This window comes from Dipodomys merriami, unplaced genomic scaffold, assembly GCF_024711535.1.
Source record: "Dipodomys merriami isolate MVZ:Mamm:240054 unplaced genomic scaffold, mDipMer1.0.p SCAF_31, whole genome shotgun sequence".
Lineage (NCBI taxonomy): Eukaryota > Metazoa > Chordata > Mammalia > Rodentia > Heteromyidae > Dipodomys > Dipodomys merriami.
Window position 1 is genome coordinate 17,215,008 of NW_027204604.1, and position 26,073 is coordinate 17,241,080.

A 26,073-nucleotide genomic window follows, 5' to 3' on the forward strand; every position below is an offset into this window, starting at 1 on the left:
TGATCTACTTTTCTATTTCAAAAAAAAAAATGATTTTTGAATATTATGTGTTTGCAAACTATTTCCTGAGAAACAAGATTCCGTCGATAAGCCAATAATAAATACATTGGATGTGCTTAAGCTAATGTCAGGCCTGCAGGTCTCTAAAAGTTGTGGGAAGTTTTGATTTTTTTTGTTTGCAATTTTTGGAAATTTTCCATCTTTTGCTCCTTCTACGAATGGGAGTTACTCTTATATTTCTCTCCAATTTCAAATTACTTTCTAATCTTAATTGTCATCAAAGAAGAATGTTTCTGAGATTATACTATCTCTGCATAGAGAAAATAATTCATGATGGCATCACTAATTCCATCAATGGAAGCATCATTAATTCCTTTGATGACAGCATGGGTTGATGGGGTGTTTTTAGACAATGACAGGGGGACATCAGTTCCTCAAGGCTGGTGTATTTCCTGAAAAAATCTGAAAACCATTCAGCAACAGGCCTATGGTGTTTAATAAAGCTCACCATTTCTTTATTAAAACAATAAGCGTTTATTTGGTGTCTCGCGCCGGGCAGGCACAAAGTGGGAGTGACATAGGACACAGAACCCTAATGAACTGACACATGCAGGACACAATCAAACAAATGAATTAAGACACCCCAGTCAATACCATAGATTCAAGATGGCTCAGGCCTCAGCACAGAACAGTTATCATAAAAATACTACAAGTGACAACAGCGAGCAACGGGGGAAGCAGTTTATGATTTGCTCAGCCAAGGACGTGAAGAGGATTCCCATACCACTGACACCTTGCTGCTCATGTGAGTTTCACGTCAGCTGATCGTCCTGATAATTTGCTCAATGTTTGAACAGCCTACACAAATTTGAAAAAAAATCTATTGCCACAATTACAATCTCCAGTGCAGCATCTTAAATCTCTGCATCTGTATTCTATCTGCCCTTCCATTGGTTACTTGGGTGAAGTCACTGATGAACGTTCTGGTTCCTTTGTATCCAAACGCCTCTCTAGTTTCAGTCTTTGTTTACTTCAGTATGACTAGATTGGTATAGAGTTCATAAACTCCCTGTAGGATAATGCCAGTCACCTTTCTTTTAGAAAAACCAATCTGATATGAAAAAATGATTTCTTTAAAATCAAGTCCTAAAGACTAGAAAAATAAGATATAAATAAGTAACAAAGACATATAAAATGCAAATTCAATTCTGTTCAGCGGAAGCAGCATAAAACCACATTAAAGAAATGTATTTAGGATTGATGAATGTAATATGAAAAGAAAGATAATTCAGCCATATCATAAACCATCCAAGGAAGGCATGTGAGCAAGTGAATAATGTAGAGAATTTCTTTTACAGTTATTACATTTGGCCTCTGGCAGTCATAAAAGAAGAATACAGCAAATATCCGTATTGAACACCACCTACAAACACATGCTGTGCCAACCTGTTTGTCACAATAAAAGTCAAGTTATTGTCATGTGCCTTTATCCAAATGTGCATAGAGTGAGACAACTCTAACTCAAAAATGCATGAATATTAATCTATTAGTTTGAGGACAATAATTAATCTATTAGTTTGAGGAAAGAAGTATATCTGCACTCGAGCTGTGGTTTCTTTAATAACATTCCTATTTATATCACAAATCTTATAGGAACACAGCAATGGATAACAGAAATTATTTTAATGCAACTTCAATAAACTTGTGATAGTCATTTCTAATTTTAGACAAAAAATGAAGCAAGTGTTGGTATTTTTTAAAATACATCTCTAATCCACTCAGTTTCAGCAAATTGATTTTATTGTACTTACAATAAAAACTTGAAATGTTTTTGCATGGAATAAATACTAAATATTTTTACATAGCTTTGAGGTACAGCTAGCAAAGTGATCTTAAACTATTGCAAAACTAAACATGATCTGACTAGTGAGGTATAATACGTATATTTTGCTACCTGAAATTGCCAATTTACCAGAGCAATTTCTAGATTGCTATTCTCATTTTCTTATACATACATTGGGCAATCACAGATTGTTGATGGGCTTGGCATGGCAGCAAATGACTGTAATCACAGTTACTTGAGCAGCAGAAGCAGCAGGACTGTGAGTCTGAGGTCAGCTAAAATGGTAACTCCTTTGTCAACTGTGTGTGAGCCCCTGGGTTCAATCCCTAGTACCAGCGAGATAAATAAATAATATGTGTTTATGCACCAGCAACATTCAACCAACCAAGCTTTAAACAGTTCCAACCTAGAATTTAGTTTCACATTGTAGTTTCATTTAATTCATCAAATGCACATCTTTTGCTGGCTCAATAAAACATAACCTGGTATGACTGCATGGTACTTAGATGGAAACTGTTGGGACTTTTATTTTAAAATAAAAAGAGTGACAACTGTAACATGAAGAATCGGTTGCTATATGCTTGACCAGGCAGAGTAAGCACCTGAGAAACAGGTGCATTTGTTGGGGGGGAAAACATCCTGAGTAGTGCTACTGTTTGATGGTTTGTTTTCTGATAAATAGAAATGTGAGAACCTATGTGTTAAAAAAAAAACTGTCCCATTAAGAATTATAAATTCTCTCATTATAACATGAATGCTCCGAATAGCCAACCATCCTATATTTTTCCGTTTATTTTTTTATCCAGTCCCTGATTCCTTGTCATTTAATTTTTCCCGTGCACAAGGCCAAAGGAAACGAACTAGGAATTGGGATGAGAGTCAGTTGCAGGGCTGAGATGCAACTCCTTCATTTAATTTGGAAGAATTAGCAGACTCTATGTGAAAACATTTTCCCTCCTGACCAACTGCTCATGGACATCAAGAGCTGCACTGAAAGTGATGAAAAATATTAAATCAAACATACTGCGCTTCCCTGTCCTGAGATCAGCCTTACTTTCAAGTCGGAAAGGACTTATGCCACAATTCTCGAGTTTTACTTGGGCTGAAAATGTCCCAATTACCACCAGAAGCCCTCGGAGGGCATCTGCAAAGGTCTTTTAGTCACAAACACAGCCTTCAGGAACTGTGAAGACCCCGGAAGTGAAGGCAATGGAACTCAGGGTGAACATTACTACTACTGTCAGTCCTCTGCTTCTGACCCTCATCCAAGTACCAGTTCTACAATTCTCAGAGTATGCATGCATATATGTCTGTAGGTCTGTCTGCTCAGTACAATGGGTCTACTGTTCTCAATAACAAATCCTCAACTGAAATCCAGCAGGCCATAGATCATTTCTTTCCTTCACACAAATAGATTGTAGGTATGTCAAGCTAAAAGAAGAAACTGCTGCATCCTTTTATAAGCGGTTGAAGCCTCTTTCCTCTGCCAAAGCTATGAAACCTCTCAATTAACTAGAAGAATTAATTTTCATGAACTGTGTTTAAAGTTGCCTCAGGAAAGAATCCTCGAACAGTGAACCAGGTAACTTAATGCAAGCTAAGGACTTCATATTAAAATTACAAAACATCTTGGAATGTTATTTTCCTTGCACTTGAGCTTGTGACCTTGGGTTCTAATTTCTACCCTAACAATCTTTAATGAGCGAGCCTATCCTTGAACTTCTACAGAAAACAAAAAACAAAAACCCTTACATTAATTGCCTTTACATCAAGTCACAAAAAATATATTCTATCTGCTTCTGATGTTATCAAGAAAAATTAATTTATTTTATTCCTCCTCCCCTTCATAACTGGAGGCAGAGAGCAGCAGTTGCACATAATCCAGAGATTTTAGTTCTTTTTTTTAGTTACAGAATTCAATAGCATGGAAGACATTCATGTGGCCAAATCAAGGATTGCATTTTTCAGCCTTCCAGCTCTCTATAGAGACAAATACTGAAGCTATTCCAGTCTTGTTTCTAACTAGGTATCACAACTAATTAATAAGCCTATTCTTCAATCATATATAAACCTAAAAACATTCTTTGTTGGGCAAAGAACTATTTAACTGCAAAGAAATATAGACATGTAGTAAAAAGTAGATATACACTATGATGTAATAGTAATGCAAACACAAGCCTGCAGCACTTACCACTTGGAGTAAGAAAGTAGAGAGTGTTTGCATAAATCTTCTGAACCGTTTTTAATTGTGATGCCTCCAGAACTAACCAGGATCTTTAGCTTTATGTCACTCATTTTAGCTTTGACAAAGACTCCTGGAATGGGTGTGTGTGACGTAGACATCATGAAAATGCTCTGGCTGGCCTTGAACTGCAGTGCTCTGGGATCGGGTATCAGCGCCTGAGTAGTTAGCATTAGAATCTTTAGGGCTGAATGAATACTAAAGATTTTAAATTCTTAGAATTCCCAATTTCAACGTCAGTTTTTATAGATGTTATTCAACACCTTCATCATCAACTTGGGCAACAACTTAATTAATCCTGCATTACTAATGGTAAGATACCTGCTCTGAAGAGGATGCATTACAAAGAAGTTTTCCCTCAATCTTGAGACAATTAATTGTAAAGTGGACAAATTAGAAGAATCCGTGATTCTCCAGGACCGAGGACAGCTACTTTTCCAGACAGAAAACTGAAAAAAAATGAGAAGCAAGCGCACTGAGCCCGAAGTAATACTACCCCAGCACAAGGGGTGTGAGGCTGTGGCGTGCGGAAAGGCCTGGCCCGGGGCTCTTGGCCAGAGAGGGAGGGGAGAGTCCCAGGGCCCACAGAACAGCTCCAAGGCCTGGCTCCTGAGACAAGGCGGCCAGAAGGCTGCCTGGGCCCCGCCCTGAGCCGCTCAAGGAGCAGTGAGTGAGGAAGGGCCCTGAGACCCAGGAGCCCGCCCCAGACGCCAGGCAGGTTCAGCCATCACGCACGGGGCGGCCACAGCATCCTCTGAGCAGTCCTGCTGAAGCAACAGCCACAAGGTCCTAACATGACAAGCAACCTCTGGAAGGATCCGTGTGTGTCTCAACTGTACTTGGGAGACATAAAGATATCCAGCAGACAGGGAATAGGAGGGCTTGGTGCACGCAGGAGTTTAAAGACCTTCTGACAACCATTTCGCTCAGATGTGGTAGGACGCAGTCCACGCAAGGTCAAATGAAAGACAAGCGGGCGGCGTCCGCCTGTGGCTTGGCCCTCAGGAAGCTGAGGCGGAGGACTCACATTTCCTAAAGCCTGGACCCAGGTGAGGCCTTCCCTGCAGACAAACAGATGCAAGAAGGAAATCCAGCAAGCCAACAGCTAAACGGAAAACGATCCTCTGTGGAATAAGGGATCTACACACGAAGAAGAACAGCGAGAATGTGAGGAAGCACGTGATTATTTTTATCATTGAGAGACACTAGAACATTATTTGTTAAGGATTGACAAATGTCTACACAAGAGCCATGCCACGGACGAATGAGGTCAGGGGCAAATCCAAGGTGTAAGCAGTGTATCCCTCCTGGAAGGGCGCAGAGCAACAGTGCTGAGCCTCTCTCCAGAGCACTGAAGACACCGTGCGCTAATGACAATTATGGACATTGTTGCAACCACTAAAATTAAAAAGCTGACCCGTAATAATGATCAGAAGAAGATAATGTGAAATCTTAGAAATACCAAGTGCTCAGAAAATAAAGAAAAGGAAGGGCACCAAGGAAAGAGACAGCAAATCAAAATGAGTACATGTTGTAGAAACTTCTAGAAACATGTACGATTTGTGAGCAAGAGATCATTGTTCATCTGGTGATAGGAAGCAGATCGGGAACAGTTGTGGGGGTTATATGAGAAGATTGGATACTGTGGGTATGATGGATATAAATAGAATTTTCTTTATATATTGCCCACGTTTCTAGTGGTTGTAATTTATTTCAGATTACTATTTTTCATTTACAACACAATGTACCAAACCTCAGTGGTCCCTCATCTGTTTTAACAGGTATAATAGTTACCTATTCAGGGCACTCTATCTCTGAAATAATTTTAACTATTTTTCTTAGCTTTCCTTGACTTTTTGTCTCCAAAGAGTGATACTGTAATACCACTGCTAAAAATCAAAGGGCAGGTTCTGTAACTAATGCCTTTGAAGTTTCAGTCCATTCTGCTAGTACATTCCAACCACAAATATGCTTTGTTGCCACACATCCTTCCTGATTTACTCAAGGTCACATTCTCCAGGAGACCTTCCCCTCAGCTCTGCCTGAAATCATAGCCCTCCCCACACCCCAATTCTTGCTTTATATTTTTTTTGTATTTTTCCTACTAGTTCAGATGTAATAGATTTTTGTTTATACCTTTTGTGTAGGTCTTCACTTCCATCACCGGATTCAAAGGTGTAGCCAGCGAGGGCATTTCTTCTGGTTGTTTAGCTGTGTGCAGAGTTCTAGCTAAGTGTATTTCTTGGATGATTAAGTAAACAAGCAGGACAGTAATGACAGTGGTGAACGGAAAGTATGCACACAGAAGTCCTAACATGTCCATGGGTTTCAAGTAATTCATTTGCAATAGGCTCAAGGAGTCACACTGGGTCTGCTTGAAGAACAGAGGCAGAGAAAGTAATTTTCTCACTGCATGCAACAGAGGAACAGTTTAAAAAATAAATGAACGAGGAGACCTGTCTTGCTATCCTCAGGGAAGTAGAAATGACACAAAAAGATGGCAGTATTTCATCTGCAAGATGAGCAAAATACAGTGACGTGAAAATGTCAGACTTTTCAAGGATGCGAGAAATGGGAAGGACTCTAGCAACGCTGCTTCGACGCTCTCATGGGGAAAAATGAAGTCAGTCTCCCAGGAGCTCTGCCACGCTGCCACACTGAGACCTGCGTGTAGGGTGGGGTTGTGTATTACAGCAGATGAGAAAGGGGAGAGAGGAGACCGAAGGATCATGAAGGAAAAGGCTAAATAAATGTGAACACAAGTACCAAAAAAAAAGGATTGAATGTGAGAACAATTCAGTAATGTTTTCAACATTGTCCTAGCATCAGGTAATTTCTTTAGAAAGTTCTCATTTGTAGTGTTTGCCAATCAAGGGCATAGAAATTAGTCACTGTGTAGAAATTAGTTTCATCACATAGGATATACTGAAAAATATAAATATGATAAATCAGATGTATATCTTTCAATATATTGTTATATATGATATGTTATATATATCATGTATGTGTGCATATCATACATATCATACATGATCTACTTATATGATACACATATTCTATGTATGTATATGTTAAAACATATAGACATGTTAAAAATCACTAATTCTAAGTGACAGAAATATGATTACTTGCTTATCTTCTCTATCTTCTGTACTTTTGCAATTGCTTCTAAACAAATTTTGTAACAGAATAAATTTCTACTCCAAAACCTTAAACACAAGTCATGGGTATTGTGAGTTCAGACATATGTGAACTGACATGACACGTGGTTGGAAGTGGAACTGAGCTCAGAAGAATATTGGGTTGTTATAATTGCATATCTGTTCTAACGCATTGGTCAGATGCTGGTGGTTCACCTCAGTAATCTAATCTAACCATAATCTTAGGTGTAATAAAAATTAAAGAACAGCTAGTTTCTCAATGTAACTTTTGAATATATTAATTTTTAAAAGAATTCAAGTGGTTTAGGTTTTTGCATTGGATAAGACATACTGGATTCTATATATTTGGTAAGTAATGGAAAGTTTCTGTGGGTTAGAGTAACCATATAATTTATCAAGAAAACTGGGAAGATTCTGAATAATTCTGAATGGTGTTTTTACTACTTATACCTGAGCAAGTTGTAAATTCAGGCTGCTATTAAATGAGAAAATGTCTAACCTGTGTACAATGGATAAATTTGATATAATGTATTAGGTACTTTGGAGGAAGAGTAGACTTTGACTTTACAACAAATTCGCTCATCATTATGAGTAACTGAAGAAAAATTATCCAAATGAGAACTTTAAATGGAGATGGATACCAAACAGATTTGTCCAATTAATTTCTGGGAGGTATCAGATAGAAAATACTTAGATAGAATAAAGTTATATTTCAAATCTTAACTATACTTGCAAAAGATAAATCATGGTTGGGTAAAGGTAAGAGCTCAGACATCTCCTATACCATATGCACAATTGACCAGCTTTGTAGCAAGCTACATACAGTGTATCTAAATTAATCTTACAAAACCATTTTTTGGAATATTTTGTTCTGTAGTTTATTTCAAAGAGATGCTTAGGGAAGAGATTTCTAAAGATAGTGCTTTCTTTGATGTCTCAAACTTTCTGAAGGAAGGAAAATCACCATGTACAATTTTGAGTAAAAAAATGCAACTATTCTTGGTCAGGGTATTTACTGAGAAATTGGATCCACCAAATTATGAAGGCTTCCAATTTTCTTGTTCCTGTGGTTGTTTGCTTCCAAAGCCAGTATGAGAAAAATCTACTGTACAGGCAGCAATTTTCTTTTCTTTGGAATTCTACAAGAAAGGGATAGTTCAGTCCATTCTTCAAAGCTTTTGTTCTTGTAATCTTTTTTTTCTTGAACCATTCTTGTGAATTCTTGAGTTATGGGAAACTATTCAACTCACGTTTCATTCTTAAGAAATTACAGCTACGTGAATGATAACCTCCATCCACGCAGGTGGTACATATATCCTAGTGAATTCTTGTGTTTATATAAAATATTTATGAAACCATTCTTTCAAGTAACTCAACACTACATACAATAAAATTGTAGTTACCTCATTATAAAAGTAAGTGTACAAAAATATGTGTAGAATACATATAGCATACTCTTTTAGTTCAAAAAATAAATACCATGGTTTTTTCACTTTTCAAACACACAAACTCACACATTTGCACATTTCCTGAGAAAAGTGAGGAGCTGGATTTTATGTATAAGCAAATGAAATGGCAAAGCAACAAGTGTGAATTGGAGTACAGATGATGCATTAGTCTTTTATGTGACGTGAATTTTCACATCAATTCCATTTTTCAAATTCAGAATTTGGAGACAATTACAATCAAACCTGCTTTGGTGATTTGATGCTGTGTAAGATTTACAGTTGCATTTTACAACTGATTTAGGCAAATTTTTAGGGATTAATAACTGACAAATAATTCTGTCTTGCAACTTTTCCTCTTTGAATCTGAGTTGATTCATGCAAGTATTCAGGGCTGCTTCTAAGAATGTTAATCTCATTATTGGGAAGTACTGAAACATCTCTTATTTTTGTGATGAATATTTTTCTAGCCTTTGACTACCTTCCAGTACTTTAGACATTATTATAAGAAGCTAAAATCAGGGGGTCCTAATTACACATGTGTGACAATCAGGGGTCATAATGAATGTTATGTGTGAGTTGGTTAAGGGTTGACAAGATGTTTTATGAGTGTACTTTGGAGAATGAGAGGATGTCTGTGGAAGAGATTCATTTTGAATACGTTGAAAGAGTTTTCTGGAGGTGGACATAATCTAGTCTGCTGATGACCTGAAGAGAACAAGAATGCAGAGTTGGCAAGTGTTTTTCTCTTCTTAAGCTAGGAAATCTGAGTCTAACTACTATCCTGATTCTTGGACCATCTGTGCATAGCTGCCTTTCTTCCTTGGCTTTCTTGGTTCAGAGGATTTAGACTACAATTATACCATGGTCCCTGGGCTTTCAGTTTACAGGGAGTAAATCATGGTTTATTTTTTACCTTATATGATTGTATATTTCTATTTTTCTATCTATCTATCTATCTATCTATCTATCTATCTATCTATCTATCTATCTATCTGTGATTTGTAGTTCTCTGATTAATATACAATGTCAACGGCAAATGTTCAGTTTAACTACAGCCCAGAAATAGAAATAGTTACAATTTTTGACTGTACTATTATATGAAGGAAATATTGGTCAGTCAGTATCTCAAAGTACTATTCCTCACTGCCAGATTTCTCTTTACTTCCTTTTATTAATTTCATTGTTCTCATGTAATATTTCATTTGAATTCTACTTTCAAAGTTGCTCAGTCCTGGGTCCCTAGGCTTTATGGAGAGGAGATTCCTTGGCCATTTCTTGCTCATGACATATCCATTGAAGTGGTGTATAATCGAGATAGGCAAAATGCCCTGTGATTGGAGCTGCTTTCTTTACTTGGACCATAAAACTTGCAATTGTCTTGTTTAGTTATTTTGTGGTTTTCCTGTTTTTTCTCATCCAATGCCCCATTACTTCTCTCTGCTTCCTCTCATTCCAACATCAATGCACGTATTGATTTTGTGGTTATTGTGGTTTGTCAACTACCGTTATTGTAATTACATTTGTTTATATTGCCTTGTTTTGTAACACTAGTACTTACCTACTTTAATTTTAATGTTGGAATTAGAAATTGCTAAAACTCTTACCAACACGGACCATCTTTCCAAAAATAATCTCCCTACGCTAATTAAATATGGACCTCTCTGATGAGGAGCCACAGAGTGAACAAAACAACCTCTTTACAAAACCTCTTTAAAAGCCAAATCATGTTCCTCTTTCATCACTTGATGGATAGGTAATTGTCAGTCTTGTTCTTAATTCTTAGGCCTCACGATATGTATTTGCACACTTAGTCTTTTCTTTGTGGTGAGAGTAAACATGCCTTCAGAATTAAATTTTGAGATGGGGGAAATCTGAAACATATCCAATTAAAATATTCATTTAATTTTATTTTTGCAACATAACTGATACTCCTCTCATTGCAGTCCAGCACCACTGCAGATCATGTTCCTGCTTCTGGTATTTATTTTATTAAACAATCCATTAGTTGATTGAGGAGTTACACTGCTAGTCTCCTCCCCTAAGTATACCATCCTTAAGTCACATTGGTTTTGTGTATATGCATAGTCCTATATATGCTGTTATGTGTGTTTCTATTTTAGATCTAACTTCTATAAATAAAAAAAATGTGCCATTTGTCTCTCTGAGCATGACTTCACTTCACTTAACATATTTTTCTAGGTCTGTCCATTTACTTACAGATGGCAAAATATTTTCTTTCTAATAGATGAGTAACAGTATCTTCTATTTCTCATGAGCTCCTCCAATGAACTTCTCCATTCTTTGTTCGTTCGTATTTCTCCAAGTGAGAAAACGGATTCTCAAAATCTCAGTCATCGTTGGCTCAGATCTCTTTCCTACTTCAATGGCAATGAGTATTAATGAAGACTGCCAGCATGTCTTTATTTGAATCATCCCTCGTCAATATCAAATCTTCTTCCCCTAAACAGGTGCGGCACATTTCAAACAACAGAGGTGCTTTTGTTAGAAATGAGGGAGACCAGTGGTATTTTCTTTTTTCTTTTTCTTTTTGCTTCTTTCTTTAAAGAAAGCTAGAGTAAAAGATAGTCTTGTTTAGCTAAGGGTAAAAGTTACAAATGAAACCTAAGTGCCAAGTGGTATTATTATTAAGTACTATAAACCAATTCAGATGAGTACATCTCTGCTAGTTTATGGTAGTTTACCATGTATTAAAGTATCACACACTCACACACTAAATCTTATTTAATAACTAAAGAGGCACTGCTATTCTATAATGCATTACTATTGTGAAGTTAAAAAAATACTAATAAATGTGAAATACGTAAACTTTATTTCAAAATTTTATTTCTTTGCTAGATGTTAGTTTGATTTTGCTACCTTTGCCCCATAGATACTCTTTTTGTGTGTTCTTGTAGAGTCTTCTATGGATTGTAGTGCTATTTTTTTCCCAGATTGGCAAGGATTCTACTGGACTCAAACGAATGGTTCAGGTTATTTGTATATGCAGGGCTCAGAGCATGTAGGAAAATATCCTACAAACAAAAGATTTAGTTGTTTCAGTCCATTGCACCTGCCATATATGTGTTGCTTCTGAAAAATGCTCCAACAGATTCTTTCAGGCACATCCAGTTTGGTTTCACTAACTTGAGTTTGCTAATAAGATAAACAAATCATCTTCACCATGCAAAGTGGAGAAAGTTGTGCTTTTCCCTCTGTTGTGTTTGCACTCCCACTGTGAGAGCTGTTGGAATGAAGCTGATATTATTCATATATTATAAGAGAAGGAAAGCTATGCTTCTTTTGGACATAGTTCCATGAAAATTTTTTTCACTGTCTACATCTTGAATATTCAGTGTTAATTTTAAGTAATCTAATCTTTGATTTTATTATAGTTTTTAAATAATAAGTCAATTACAAAATAATATCCAAGAATCAGGGGTTGCCTTGTTTTCTTGGCAATCTATTAATCTATGTAGCTTGACACCAGTGGCTCACCCTGTTATCCTAGCTACTCAGGAGGATGAGCTCTGAGGAGGGCGATTGGAAGCCAGCCCTGGTAGGCAAGTCCATGGAACTCTTATCTTGAATTCACCATCAGAATACTGTGAGTAAAGCTATGGGGGAAAGGGGTAGAGAAGTAGCCTTGAGCAAAAAAGCTCAGGGATAATGCAAAACTCCAGGGTTCTGGCCAAATGACAGACAAAAATAAAAATTACAAAAGGAAGTACTGTGATGAATATTTGAGCTCTGAGAACTTAAGGGAAGATTGTTGAACAATTGCAAATGGCAACATTTATAAATACTTGTTATAAATGGTCTCTTACTCTTTCTATATGAACAGCAGATACTCATATTAAACCAGCTTAGGTAACTACTTACTGTAAATAGACTACTCACTGATTCTGGAGAAAATAGTGGAGGTAGGTTAGTGATGAATGGAGTAAAGGAACTTGGGAGGGGGAATAGTCTCTTTTTTGTTCCCGCTTAAGTTATAGTGCATTTGCTTGAAAAATGGAGACACTCAACACGACAGTAATCCTGCTACCAATAACACTTTGGTACATATTACTGATAGTTTTCTCTCATAAGAAGGATTCCCCATTTTGTCCAAATTTAAATTCCTAGAAGCCAATAAAGCTGTTAGGTGCTTTTCAAATGCAAACCACCATATGTGTTTTTAACCGGGAAACAGAAACTCACACATCTATTTCCCTCTGTTTTTCAACATAAACCATGTAAACCATAGCTGTTTCCTATTCACATGCGTGAAAGTAATCCAAAGCTGTGCGTGAAAGTAATCCGAAGTTGTATATTCTTAAGGCAAAGGACAGATCTTGTATGGGGTTACCTTTCCTGTGTTGATAGTCCATATAATAATACTTTCCCCAATTAACTGACACATCCCCAAATGTACAACCACGAGGAATATGTCGATATTAATGTTTTTCATCATCAAGAAATAACTGACAATGAGCTAATAGAACCACCCTCCCAAGGAGGCACAGAATATTTCTAGAGATGATGAATTCCATGTCTTCACCACTCTACAATATAGGGATGCAAAGATTTCAATATCCCCTTCTGAGAACAAGAGAGCAGAGAAGGCAGGAACGAGTCCTTTCACAATTGTCCATTATACAATATTGATGATAGTTTTTCTTATGGCTCAATAAGTTTCAATCTCTTGATGTCCAAGAAAGAGTTTCACTGCTAGCGTACAAAGTTATGGCTCCACTGAACTGGAAGCTAGCACTGAATAATGCCATTTTGAATTTTTTATGCTATTCCCCCACTCCCCAGAGCCCTGAGTCTTGTCTCATTGATTCCAAATATCAAAACAATGTAAATGCCAAGGTGAGAGGGACTATGCCTGGAACCGTTAGATAGGTTTACTCCTGCCCTTCAGCATTTCCTTTGTCTCTACTACTGGCCACTGAGGATTGCATCAGACCATTCATAACAAGTTCGCTGCTCTCTTGAATCATGGAGGTTAGGTTTGAGACAGCTTAACTGAAGTGTCTGGAAGAGTAACAATGGGGTAAGGGGTATCATTGATGAATAGGCTTTGTACTCATAAACTGCTTTCTTGAATGACAAACTTATCTTTATACAACTCTTTAAGTAGTTAATATAAATATATTTTTATAGTACTCACAGGTAATAAAATATATTATAAAAAACAAAACAACTTCCAATTCCTTCTCGCTTTTACATTGAAAAGCAAAGGAAAAGTTGTCCATTCCTTGAATGCGCTGGACCAAATGTCAACTTTGATCAACAGAGAGGAAGCAAAACTGTAGGAGCTTTTAAGCCCAGACTTCAAATGAGTTTCTCTTCATTTTTTGGACTTTTGGAAGATTTGCTCTGAAGGAGACAGTCTGCAACGTAACAAGTCTGGTTCTCTTGAGAATACCTGAGAATACTTGAGAATAGCTGACACGCTATTCATATTTAGCTCATAGATCCAACCAGCCTGCCTGGGATGGGTTTAGGTATATACTCTAATCCATATGTCTAAGTACAGCCAAGCATGGCAGCATACACTTACAGCATACACTTACAATCCCAACACTGAGAAGGTTAATGTAGGAGGATCACAAGTTCAATGTCATCCTAGAATACATAGAGACTTCGAGATCAAACTGGGCTGCCTTAGGAAACTTCATCTGAAAAATAAACATAAGGCTGAAACAAAACCAAAACCAAGGTATGTTTAAACAAGCTGGGTTACGCCTCTCTACTCATACTAGTCTGGAATACTACATCTTGATGTACTCCGCCTTATGCATCCTTTTCCTAAAAAACATCTATGAAATTCTCTTTCACTAACCATTCTGACTGTGCCAACGTGTCTTGTATTATTTTAACTTATGCCCCACATTTCTCAAAATCCCACCTGAGATAAAAATGCACCAAATGGAATAAATCCATAATAATAAGGAAAGTTAGAGCAGGGAAGTTTTAACAAATCTCTTTCTGAAAGCTTGTTTGAAGGAACATCCATGGCCCTGCGGAAACCGAGATTTCAGGGGGGAAATGGAGAGAAGAGGTAGTAGAATTCTCAAGTGGACTCTGAACTATAACTGACCATTGCTACTTTTCCTTTCCAGAAAAAAAAAATGGAGATTACCACAGCCTACATATAATACAGCTACCTTTACAATTTTAAAAACTAATTTGAATCCATAGCTAAAACACAGAAAAGAAATAAAAAGAATACTATTTTTAAATGGAACTTTCCCATTGTATGAATGGGCCACATTACAAATGTAACTGATTGTCTCTGAACAATCAGAGACAATCTCGGCCTTATAGAGGTCAGAATCGCTCCACCCTAAAAAAGCAAAAAAGAAACCAAACAATACAACAAACTTGGAACATCTTGAAATGTACTTGGTGATCATCTCTCCTGAAGAAAACGGCTTGTCTCCTACCTCAAGTTAAAACCAGTGTGTTATGTGATGGTCCAACAGAAACTAGATCCACTTTTTCATGAAGTCTCATGGCAGTAGCCAAATTTTCTAACAAAATCCCCAATTCCCTCCATGGGAAAGTATAGTTGTAAAATTTTAGTTTATAATAGAAAGTCCAAGATGAAAATAAAACCTTACAAAGCATCAAACAATGAAACAGACCCAGAGAAACAAAAATTCTATTGAAGAAATTCAAGAATATATAACCAATATAAAATAGAAGAACATGTTAGCTAAAAAAAAGTCAAAATTATTAAACACCAGAAATTACATTTGGAGATTAAAAATACTTGCAAAAATTATGTAGAGGTTCTGGAAGAATAAAAATATAAAAGCAATGATATATGATAGGAGAAAATCTAAAACAAACACATGAGAGATTCAATCCTGAAGAAGCTTGCAAATATAAGCAAGTCACAAAATTAAAGTATAACCTGAAATCTTCATGTTAAAATTAAAATGACATCAGTCTGTCTTTTAATAGTAAGAAACAAATAGAAGAAACTATATAAGACTTGAATAAAACAAACATCCACAAAGTATAAAATCACAGGAATAAAGAGAAAATTTTGAGATATTCTACATCTGAAGTAACCAAATGCCATTGGCTCATATCTATAATCTTAGCCACTCAAGAGGTTGAGATATGAGGTTCATGATTCAAACACCAGACCTGGCAGGAAAGATATCTTACCTACAATTAACCACCAAAATGCCAAAAGTGGAGCTGCAGCTCGAGTGGTAGAACTCTAACCATGGGCAAAATTCTAAGACAGAGTACCGAGACCCTAAATCCAAACCCTAGTACCAGAACAAAATACATACATACATGTATGAATACATACATACATACATTCATAAAATAAATAAATATGAGGTCAATAATGCACAAAATATTTGGTTTTATCTAACCCTAACAGAAAGAGAACCTAACAGAAGAGCAGCAACACAAAGACAATCATATCAAATACATTAAGTGCTATCAAGTGAATGAGTGTTTTTTGTTTGCTTGCATTCTTAATGACACCATGGTTTTCATACTCCAGTGCAAGAGTTTGAATGTTGAAAGTCCTCAAAGGTGCATATGACAAAGGTTTGGGCACCAGTGTGAACTACTGAGGGGGCTGGATCCTGAATGGGTGGGGTCTAGGGCTAGGAAGTTAGGTCCTTGGGTGTGTGTGAGCTTAAATGAGATTCTGGAGCTCTGGTTTCCCCTCTCTCCTTCCTTCCAAGCCATGAGGTGAACACATTTTCTACACTTTGTGATTCCAACATTACCTGCTTCCCCCATTCATGTCCAAGAGTAATGGGGTGGGAGTGGGGAATAAAATATGGGCTATATCCTCACCAGTGTTTAGCCTTCTTTGTGTTTTTGATGGTGGCCATTCTGTCTGGGGTGAAATGGAATCTCAGTGACAGTTAGATTTGCATTTCCCTTACGGCCAGGGACATTGAGCATTTCTTCATGGATTTATATGCCCATTTGTACTTGTTCTTTCAGGAATTATCTGCACAGTTTATTTGCCCATTGAATTGCCAATTGAATTGATGGTTCTTTGGAAGTTTAGTATTGAGCTGCCTTTGTATTCTGGTTATTAATGCTTTGTCAGGTGTATAGCTGGAACAGACTTTCTCTCATTCAGTCTAGTGGTTATTTCTTGGCTGTATGGAAGCTTCCTAGCCCACCCAATCCCATTGGTCAATCCTAATTCTTATTTGCTGAGCTACTGAAGGTGCTGACAGGTCTCCATGAAACATTCTTTCCCCACACATCCACCCACCCCATTCTGCTCTGCTTAGGACTCCCAGAACCTTCTACATACCTGCTCTCACAAACTGGTGAGAGCAAAGGAGACAACAATAAAAGTACTGAGAGATTTTAAGGAACTTGTTCTCAGACCTCTATTTGCACAACGAAACCTGCGTGGAACTCAGAGTGTGCTTATTTTGTGGTCATAATCCAAAATGAAAACCCAGAGGACCAAGGTTTGACTACTGCTCTAAGTTTTGTCTGCTCTCTCTGTGGTCTAGAACCCAAAGACTGAGAGATATTTTTCAAGTGTTCTTAGATCATTGCTGGCAACGGAATGTGTCTCTCCCACATTCCTAAGTGAAACATTGAATTTCAATGGGAAGGCATTTAGGAGTGAGCCAATTGGTGGGTGCTTGTCTCCTAAGGCTGGATCATTGTGATATAAATGAGATGAATGTCCTGATGCGAGGCACCTGTAGAATCCCCATTCTACCGTATGAGGACCCAGCACAAGGAGAGCTGGAACTTACCGTAAGTACTTCCACCACACACTGCGTTAGCCACATCAGTCAGCAGACACCTTAGCTTGTACTTCACCTCATGTCAGGGCTCTGAGGGTAATTTGTACTTATTACTTAAACCCAATCAGTCATAAAGAAATACAAATAACTGTCATCCTTACACAACGACAAATTAGATGGTTTCATACAATCAAGCTCTCTGGCTATAGAAGCATTTGTTTAAATGAAGGGTGATGTTGAAACATGTTAGCCAAAATTCCTAAAGGAATTTAGAAAGTTATGAACATTCATGCTCATCATTTTAAACACTGACATAAAATAAGAGCATGCCTATAAGAACTGATGTTTCATACTCTAATGCCCTTTGACCATATTTTTTATAATATTGAGCTAAAGGGTTTGCTATTTCTTGGTATACATCTTCTTTTTTATTCTTTCTTTATTTTTTAATGTTTTTTATTGTGAAAGTACCGTACGAGTACAGAGGGGGTTACAATTACATGAGCAATGTAATGAGTTCATTTCTTATCAAGCATTGTTGCCTCCTCCTGTTTTTTCCCTCCCATCCTTGCCCTCCCATCTCCATGACTACTCCCCCCCACCCCCCGCCAAAGTTGTAAAGTTCGTTTTTTGACATGTCTTGTACAACTCATTGTTGCAATGGGTCCACCTGTATCCCTATTTAAACAATTTGTTTTTTCCCTTCCACTCCCTGAATTATACCAACATCAAATAGTATAGCCTTTTACATTAACAGGTGAGTGCTGAACTTAAATGATGCATCTGGTCAGGTAGTGCACACCTACAAACACCAAAAGTCCTGTACCCTGAGGGAGGTAGGAAGACATTGTCTCAAATAAACAAACAAACAAGTCAATAGTAAGTGTAATTTAGCAATTATGCTTATGTGCTATTTTATGAAAGTTACCTGAATTCTCAAACCAGGATTTTTTCCAAATCATGTTTAATGGAGAAATGTACACTAACAAAGGTGTCTCTTAATTTGATGTATTCCATATATTGTTCGTCTAAATACTTTTTCCAGTTTGTCATGAAAAAAAGATGTAGTTTGACATTAGATGCTATACAAATGAGAGAAGAGGGGATGTGAAGTTGCCTCTATCCACACCTGCGCCTTGGTGTTCACCAATGATGCAGATCGGCTTCACGAGGGGGACATGGTGGTCCCTGTGGCATGACGGCAAGTCATCTGACTGATTTCATCGATGTAAAACATACCTAATGTTCCTCCCTTCCACACAGATTCTTACTCAGCCTTTCCTGTTGCATCACTCAAGCTGTGTCTTTCTCAGAACTCTCTAATTGTTCATTTCTTGGGGAGAAAATTCCGGTTGTGCTTGAAAAATTAGAGTGTGCATGTCAAGAAATGGTTTCTTGGCTTCTTGCCTGACTGCTGGCTTGCTTGCTTTTCTCCTTTGTTTTCTGCTTGTTTTGCTCTTAGTGCCTTTCATCTGTGAGAGCCTCCACCCTATGTTCTTTTGGTTCATGGAGTCGATGACTCTTTGGACTTCACGTTGGAAGTAGTGTTGATTGGTGCAACTTCTGGAGAAGAGACCAGATGGTGGTGGAAACAGATTTGTCCCTAGCACCCAGGGACAAATCTGCAAGCAGTCTTTGGTAGGTAGAGACATGATTTCATCTTTATTAATACAGTGCTGTTGCTTTAGAATTGACAATGTTATTTTTAAATAACTCTCATTTTAGAAACTGCTACTTAAAATAGGACATGGCTGATCTCATGCTAATACGTTAATTATTACTAAAGCAGTGGCCTGGAAATAAATGGAAAAAAGTTTCTATTATGTTCAAAACCAATACAAAATTGCATTTCATGTCATGTTCTCTGTGTCAATCATCAAGACTCCTTGGAGCAATTGTCAATAGAGTTTCTTGCTCTATTTATCATTCTGACTGAGACAAGGCCAATTAGCCCCTTAACTGTCTCTGTCAGCTTTTTGCTATTTATCGATTAAGCTATGTATAGCTATATTATCATCAATTTTTCGAATGAAGACGCAGCTCCAAAATGGCAACTATGCAGGTTTCAATAATGACTAAAGTCCTTGATGCTGACCTCTGTTCTTCGGTTGTTTGGATAGTTCATCCTCCAATGAGCTACACAGAGTATGTGTGCACCTCTTTGAAAGTAGATATTTCTCCAGACTGTCGCTTATTCATACTCTTGGACTACTGCATTTACTATAACTCAGTTTTGGAAATTCAAACCATTTGATGTGTGTGTGTGTGTGTGTGTGTGTGTGTGTGTGTACATGCTTGTATATTGTCTTTCAAGCGTACTTCCAAATTTAAAGGCTTTTTTACATTGCGAAATTCTTCCACCAGTCATTAAGTTTATTTGTCACAGTAATTTTATTGTTTATATATATATAAATATATATATATATATATTCATTCTTCAGGGATTCTAAATAGAATTTTGCTGATTTAATCATGGGTCATGTTGAAATTAGAGTACAAATATAATGGGACTCAGTTAATAGATGACATTATCTCTAGGACACAGATGATTTTACTAAGCAAAGAGACTCTCCAGACATTAGGTGTGGAATGAAAGTGGAAGTCACAGTCACTGCAAACCTTCCATCCGGCAAAATAATGTGCTCGAGAATCCTCAGTCCTACGGCTACTCGGGTTTGAAATTTTACCCCCAAATCTCTCTTATTTTCAAATAAATAAGAACAAAGATGGCATGAAATTCGTTTCCGCAGGATGAACTTGTGTGTGCGGTGGAAGGACGGATTTGTGCCCCTGCCTCCACGCTAGCCGGAGCCGGCTATTTCGCACACCTAATTTACCGGAGCGGAGAGATCAGTTCACCGAAGGCCCATGGTCCAATAGGTTGTAGTACTTCCTATTGAAAATAAAATGGGGAATGAATTAGGAAAAACCCTCTCCCACACTGCTTCAGGATAACGAACCCCGCAGTCCCACGGGCGCGGGGTGCGGTGTCCGTCATGTAATTTTGTCGATGGGGAGAGACGCAGTTTTGATTTGCTTTATGGAAGTATTATAATTATGTAAATGGTGTTGAACCATGTAGCAATCCCAGGACTAAATTGCTAAAAAAATCACATTATTTATCTTTATAAGAAGGTATATGAGGAGGATTGGGTGAGGGGTGGGGGGAGGATGGGAAGGGATGGGGAAGGGAAACAAAGGAGGAGGCTGCAATGCTTGATTAGAAATGTACTCATTATCTTGCCCATGTAATTATAACCCCTCTGTACAGTATTTTCACAATAAAAAAATAAATAAATAGAAGGTATATTAAAAGAATTTCCTACTTACCAGATGCTAACAGGGGGAAAAGAAGAATTTTCATAGCAAGAAAAAAAGTAATTTGTTGAAAAGCTCAGAGCTCTTTGTTTGTTGTAGATTCAGAAATTTATGTTTAGCCAAGACATTTAGCTAGTCATTGCACATATATGGCTAATAATTTAACTATTTGCTCCTCTCATTTTATAAGCCACCAAAGTATAATATCATTCGAACCTAGCCTCTAATCTTGAAAGGGTTATTTAAAATGATAACAAAAATCACATAACAATATTTATCCTGATGGATGAATAAAATTCTGTCATATGAAGAATAATGCTGTTTGTAGAGAAATGGGTGGACATGAACAAATTTATGTTGACTGAAGGAAGTCTGGCCTATGCTTTCTCTTATATGTGGAAGCTAGATTTAAAGTACAAGCATATATATAAATGTATACAGGCAAATATGTTTACATATACTATCAAAGTGAGTAACATTTGATATGCACAGGGTTGTGTTTTTATAGTGTGACTCCTTTAAACAATTAGCTGCTAGTTTTACAAAAGCTCAAGCATGCTTTTTCTGAAGGAGATAGAATATAAGGGTAGAAGAAGGGACAAATGAAGAGATGTGTGTGGGTACTGTCATAAACATTCATTGAATGCATATCCAAATGAGCTATAATGATGGGAGGTGTAACATCTGTCAAGATTCATTGATTCAAATTGACATGTTGGATTGAAGCTCTTTTGTACAACTACTTAAGGATAATGATAAAAGAAACTTGAATAAATTAATTATAAGAGAAATAAAAAATTACATACAAAATGGTATATATTAGTCTGTTTCCTATGTTTCTTATATAATCATAATAACCTGAACCAGTACTAGGTTACTTCTGGAATTACCCAGGACTAAACAACCTTCACTTACCTCTTTCTTCTTCCCACCACATATATACATGTCTTCCTACTGATATCATGTGTGTGCACTTTGTTTTTCTTCAGAGTCAACTTCATTTGTCTAAATATTGCATTTGCTGAAACACACTGTATTTGAAGAAGATAATTTATCAGGCTCTGACAAAGTTTACAATTGTGTGATCATTGCCAGGACAAAAGTGTAACTATCACTCCAGGAAGTACTTTGGGAAACATGGCTGACTCCTTTTCACTTAAACTGATGCAACCAAGACAAATCTGTTTGGGGTATATAGTAATAATTTATCTGTATTTTACTGTTGAGGAAAATATGACCATGGTCTTCAGAACAGTAGGGGAGGTAAGGGTCTGACATGGTTCTGACAGCGTGTGTGTGTGTGTGTGTGTGTGTGTGTGTGTGTGTGTGTGTGTGTGTGTGTATGTGTGCACTTAGTTTTTGAAGATGCCAAGTATCACTCTTCTCTAATTTAAGATCTGTGTACCTATAAATTTAACCACAACACCACTGGTACAGTATGAATTGTGATGTTGTTCTTGGTGACTAAATGACTATTGGTCTTCCTTGGACTGCATTTGCTGAGACCGCTTAGCTGGGTTATAAAGTCTCGGCAATGAATAGTTCTCTCTCTCTGCCTACTCTGTTTTACTCTGTGCATTTCCTTCTTTTTCTCACTCACACACACTTCCCTTCCCTCTCATTGTCCCTTCCTTCCTTCCTTCCTTCCTTCCTTCCTTCCTTCCTTCCTTCCTTCCTTCCTTCCTTCCTTCCTTCCTTCCCCATTTATTCTTCCTACTCTCCTTTTCTTCTCTGACTGGCTCTCCTTTCCTCTTTCTCTCCTAACTTCTCTCATTCCCTCCACTCTGTTTGCCTCCTTTTTCTTGTCTATTTGTTTAGGGCTTCTGTTGGTTTCCTTTCTGATGCCTCTTCTGAGTACCTTTGAGATCACACTTTCATGGTTCTCCTGTTGTCTTTGTTTGGACCCCCTTCTGCATATCCCTTCGGTCTCCTTTCTTCTCTGAATCAGTTCTCATTTCTAATAGCAGTGAACTTATTTGGTTTCACCACTTATACATTTCTTTCTTATTTTTTGTTGGTCATGGGGGCCTGAACTCTGGGCCTGGGCACTGTCCCTGAGCCATTTTGTGCTCTACCACTTGAGCCACAGCGCCACTTCCAGCTTTTTCTTATTTTAGTAATGGATCTCATGAATCCTGGTAGCTTCACGTTTTACCACTAAATTCACGATGTCTAACTGCTCATTGCCAGTCCTGAACATATATTCAGAATTTTTTTTTTTTTTTTTTTTTGTCGGTCATGGGGCTTGAACTCTGGGCCTGGGCGCTGTCCCTCAGCTCTTCAGCTCAAGGCGAGCGCTCTACCACTTGAGCTACAGTGCCACTTCTGGTTTTCTGGTGGTTTATTGGAGATAGGAGTCTCATGGTCTCTCCTGCCCGGGCTGGCTTTGAACCGCGATCCTCAGATCTCAGCCTCCTGAGTAGCTAGGATTACAGGCGTGAGCCACCAGCGCCCGGCTATATTCAGAATTTTTATTTTGAGTTTATACAGAATACCATTGCTTGAATGCTTTAGGCTGAAATTAGGCATCTATGAGCTCAGCCTGCTTCGCCAGCTTTCACACTCTCTGGGTTTCATATGTTTTTGATAATCCGATCCCTTAACTATCAGGTTCTAACATGACACAGCAATTTTCTTTTTGACTTTGGTAAGTCAAGAGTTCCTGTGGGTTTTTCTTTCCAAATTCTTATTGTCTCTGCATCCATTTCTTTCTTAGTGGAGTCACAGCCAGAGGCTGCTTTGAACTGAGGCCTTTGTCCTTTTACCACCCTGCTCCAATTTATTCTGCATGATTGACACAAATTAATCTTTAAAAATGCCACTTTCCTGTTCTATACAGGGGTCCACACAATTTAAATGCCTACATAAAATATCGAAGTTCAAACGAAGGCAATTTTACTACTAGAAGTTGAGGCCTGTCTGTCTGTAAATGTGAAATAATTCAAGTTTATTAACTCAGGTGTGGAGATGAATACTGAATCACAGCAGGAGATGTGGCTTTTCCAGCAGGTTTTGAAATCCGATCGTCCTGTGTGCATCAACATGTGTCCATCAAGGATGGAGCTGTGTACAGCCGGTTCACACCTGTATTCCTGGCTCCTCCTGATGGAGATCTAAGGATCCCGGGTCACACCCAGAATAAGCAGACAGAGCTGACAGATTCTGATCTCTAATCAGCAAAAGGTCCAACTGGTAGGCCTGGCTCAAGTGGTGGAACACGAGCATGAGCACAGAGGTAAGCAAAAAGCTGGAAACCCTGAGTATAAACCCAGGAGGGGCACGCGCGCGCGCACGCACGCACACACACACACACACACACGAAAGTTAAAGATGATACTGAAGAAATGTCGATTTTTAACATTAGAGCTAAATTAGGCCAAGAAATAATTACTTGGCAAGGCAGCCCGAGCCTCGTTAGCTGCCGGTTTCCTTTGTCCCTTCCCTCCCTCCCCCGACTCCTCCCTGGCTGCTTTCAGGACATCGGGGTCTCCTGTCTCTGCTATGGCTTCTGCCTGTTGATTGGGGATACAGGAAGCCCAGGGCCGAGTAACTGGTCGTAGTGATGAGGGCCCTCGGGTCGCTGATGGTTAGATTTCAAATCCATGGTTATTTTCCGTTTGAATTGATCTGGAACTTTCCTCCTTTTCTGTCCCACGTTGGGCTCTGAGATGATGCGCACGCATGGCGGGTTCTCATTCTCCAGTACTGCCATGTGGACACCAAATCAGGAGCAGTGAGCCCGGTTGTGCTTTATTTAGTCAAGAGAAGGTAAGGGCCACTGGGGAGAGTGAGCAGCAGCGGGACTGGGGAGTCCACCCATCACACCTTTCCAGGGTGTGAGCCGGGCGTGGCAGATGCACACTGCAATACCTGCCACACTCAGAACCGAAAGGTCTTGGATTGATGTCATCCCAGAAAGGAAAGGGAAAGTTGGCATGGAGCTGGCACGGAGCTGTAGATAGGGGGAATGCTATCCAAGGCAGGCCCTGGGAGAAACAGAGAGCCACTGTCTAAAAAATGACTAAAGCAAAATGATTACTCGTTAATGATAGTAATAAGAGAAGGATGGCTCAAATAGTAGAGCACCGGCCCAACAAGTGCAGGTCCCTGAGTTCAATCCTCAGTAAATGAGGAAAACCAAAATAAATAAGCTAGCTCAATCCCCAGTGAATAAGCAATACCAAAATAAGTACATAAGCAAATACATTTCCAAGAGTTTTCCGATTTACTATCTTAGATGCCAGAACTTAGGAGAGCTCCGTGGAAGTTCTTTGTGAGTGTCACTTTAGGGCACTCATTGTGGTCTTAATTAACTACAGGACATTCAGGTTCTGTAGCTGCTTACTTTCATGGAGCTCTGCCAGCGTGAGTTCCCATGGCAATACTCCTCTTAATTGAGAATAGGATTTCCCCCCATGGGCCAAATTTCATAGCCTTGCTGTTGAAGTAATTCATAATGTTGAAACTCTGTATATTATGTTAGACCTGTGCAGAAGATTACTTCCAACTTATCTCTACAAAGAATAAATTCTTCCTTGTTTCAGAATCCAATATGATGCCTGATAAATAGAAAAGTAACTTACTTAAAGGTACTTTAAAGTTTAATGTGATACGTTTTCCTGTAACTTTTAGTGCCTTCAGAGCAATGCTCTTGCTCTAACGAAAAATATCTATTTCAATAAAGTTATTCATTCAAAAAATGTCATTCTTTCTGTAGTCTGAACCTTTCAAATTCTGAATCACTCCACATAGTATGTTTTTCTCTTGTTTCCTATTGATCCATTTTTGTGCTTTGAAGTTCCTCCATCTTATAGACTGTTAACCAGCACTATTCCTTCGGTGGACGTGGAGTCTTCTGAATTGCAATCACATTTGTTATTAAATTCCATCATGAAAACCATTTGTTGTTTGCATATTTGTTTTGTTTTATTTTTGTTGCATTTTTAAACTCTATAATGCCTACTCAAATTTTCTTAACAGTCTTATAGTGCTTCTCAGACAAACGCACAGTGCAATCTGCACAGATGTGCTGAGGGAAAGATAGATATTTCCATGGCTGGTAAATTAATCCACGAGCCAACAGGCTGTAGATCAATGCATGCCTTAGTGAAGGGTCATTAATATCTAGGTGTACACTATTGGTCCCAAACGTAGAATCCGTGGCTGGAAAGCTGCTGTGGAGGATCAGGAGAAGATGAAGATGCGATTGAAGATGCTGACTCTCCACCCTTCATTCCACAAGCTGTGACAATGTGCCTCTCTCTGCCAGACATCTCTTAGTGAAAACACCGGTGGTTAGTGATAGGCTACTTCA